The following is a 2,500-nucleotide window of genomic DNA, read 5'->3' as shown; positions in this document are numbered from 1 at the left end:
GATAACACAGGATACCAATGTTGGCCTCTATGGAAGAGAAGAGTATTAAGCTGCCCAGTATAAATGCCATGCAGTTAGTAAAACAGACTATTTTAATGCAGCCTGCAGACACCAAAAATCAAGCAAGCAAAAGAGAATTGTGGCAACCAATGGTAACCTGTTGATGTTCCTCAAAGCTCTTTTGGAATGTCCATGGAAACTACTACTGCACAGCTACTAACTTTCCAGTGGTTTCAACCCGAAGAATGCAATGCAGTTGACAGTGTGTATCAGAAAAGAAAATCAGAGTTTACTTAAAGGGGACAAACTCTAGTTTTTAAGTGTTTTTGATCCCTGAACCAACCCCTATTGACTGCAATGAAGTAAAACTGCTGCCCTTAGACAGATTAAAAGCCACAAGCCAAAAAAAAAGATTCACATCCACTGAGTTACACACTGTATGCATGAACTCCCAACACCCAGGGTTGTCCCTAGTTTTCAGCGCAACAGGTATGGCACCTTTTCAAACTGTTAAAGCAATTGGTTAATGTTGGACGTTCTGCAAAGGATAAGCGACTTCTGAGCGTTTGCAGGTGGTAATAATAATTGCTCTAACTTACAAGCGTTAAATTTTACCGGTTACCGCATGATAAGGAGAACCCTGAACAACATTCTTTTTCAAAGACAACAAACCCTCCTCATACTCGTTTTACCAATGAAAAAAGTTCAAGTTAGGTTTTTATAAAATTACATGTTCAAATTATTTCTTCTGTAAAGTTGTTGTTTTTCAGTGTTATCCAGGTGTTTTGATGAAAATGCTTCAATTTAAAGGGAACCTCCACTAAAACAAGAATAAAACTTTAAAATACTGAACACAATGCTTACCATCAAAATTGTTCGAACTTTTTCTTATGGAAGCGTTTCTATTCGAAAGAAACAAATTTCAAAAACGCTTGCTTTGGTTTTCAAATTTCCCGGGCGTCGCCATTTTGAATAATTGTGACGTGTAATGGTTGCCCTATTGTTTCAAAACAAAATCTTTTTGTGCAAATATAATAAAGCAACCTTTACACGTTACAATAATTATTATTCAACATGGCAGCGCCCTGGAAATTTGAAAACCAAAACAAGCGTTTTTGAAATTTGTCTATTCCAGATACAAACACGGGCCTCATGGTTAGTGTGTTGACCTGAGTTGTCCAGGTTCGGGGCCTGGCCGGGGACATTGTGTTGTGTTCTTGGGCAAGACACTTTACTCTCACGGTGCTTCTCTCCACCCAGGTGTATAAATGGGTACCGGCGTAATGCTGGGGGTAACCCTGCGATGGACTAGCATCCCATCCAGGGGGGAGCATAAATACTTACCTAGTCGCTTCATGCTACGGAAACCGGAGAGAAGCGCCGGCCTTAATGGGCCTTCAGGCTCGTAAGAGAGACTTTTTTAAAACTGAAATTAACTATAATTCATTATAATTCATTATTTTTCCTTACTGGAAGCTGCATGCATAGTTGTAGTGTCTTGATTTTAAAAACCCCGAGTACTGATTGCATTTATTCATGCACATATCGCAACTTCAATTTAATTGAACTATTTTCCCTTTTGTAACAAAATAATTTTTACAAATCTCTGTTTGACTGAATACATGTAGTAAGCTCTAAAAAATACTTTACAGTAAAAAAGGTACTCTAGTAATTATCTATTATTTATGAAAAATAATATAATGATTATTAAAAAAAACCCAGCATAATAACATACTGATGTCAATATTGTAAATACCCATGCCAGACCCCATATTTATGCAAACGTTTCTGCTCAGTGTTTTTTAAATAACGGCAGTACATTTGTACCCTGTTCATTGTGTGGCTTGCTTACAGTTTCAGGGCCCCTGTGATAACTAAAAATGACAAGGATCAAGCCTTTTAACAGCCATAAAAAATACCATTTCCAGTTTAGTAGCTGAGATAAGTGAGCTACTGTACAGGCAGTATTTCTCATGGTGTTCATAAAGGCTTTGTTTCATAAATATGAAAGCAATGGAACAACCTTAGCAGTAAAAGCTCAAGACTTGAGAGTTTTAAACATCAGATTTTTATATCCTGAAAACCCTAAGTGAGACAGAAATCCTCACTCAAGAGAGACTAAAATCGTCCGATCATTGTTGTCATTTCGTAGGGGAGAAGCGGGCATTACTAAACTGCGAAACAGTGAAATACTGAAACGAAGCTCCAGAACACCATGTACGACCCCACCATACATTGAATACTAACCAAGAATGGTTGGATTTGAAATTAAATATTGTTTTAGGTCTATTAAAATAAATTAGGTCTAAAACGTTATTGCTCCTAATTCATTGAGATTAAGATTAGGATTCATCTTAAGACTGAGATGAGAAATAACATTTTAGGCCTAAAATGATATTTAATCTCAAATCCAACCTTTGTCGGTTAGTATTCAATTTATGGTGAGGTCATATGTTTTTGGTGCTTGTTGTTTAGTACACACATGTCCAAATATACATGA

General features: G+C 36.8%; 1 protein-coding gene across 3 annotated transcripts in view; it reads left to right on the top strand.

The window, feature by feature from the left end:
* The window catches only part of LOC137987739 (histone deacetylase 6-like), a 29,117-nt gene that overhangs the window by 22,616 nt on the left and 4,001 nt on the right, over nt 1-2,500 (top strand). Inside the window, exon 19 of one of the 3 annotated variants that reach the window (XR_011120702.1) lies at nt 1-874. This exon is cut by the window's left edge and continues 63 nt beyond it. The exons of 1 other annotated variant lie outside the window; for it this stretch is intronic. The gene's annotated coding sequence lies outside the window, so the exon portion shown is untranslated. Of the gene's footprint in view, nt 875-2,500 lie in introns of those variants that run through there. One more of the 3 variants, XM_068833809.1, reaches the window with a different exon arrangement.

This window comes from Montipora foliosa, unplaced genomic scaffold, assembly GCF_036669935.1.
Source record: "Montipora foliosa isolate CH-2021 unplaced genomic scaffold, ASM3666993v2 scaffold_386, whole genome shotgun sequence".
NCBI lineage: Eukaryota > Metazoa > Cnidaria > Anthozoa > Scleractinia > Acroporidae > Montipora > Montipora foliosa.
The sequence above is the reverse complement of the archived record's forward strand: the minus strand, read 5'-3'. Positions and strand labels throughout refer to the sequence as shown.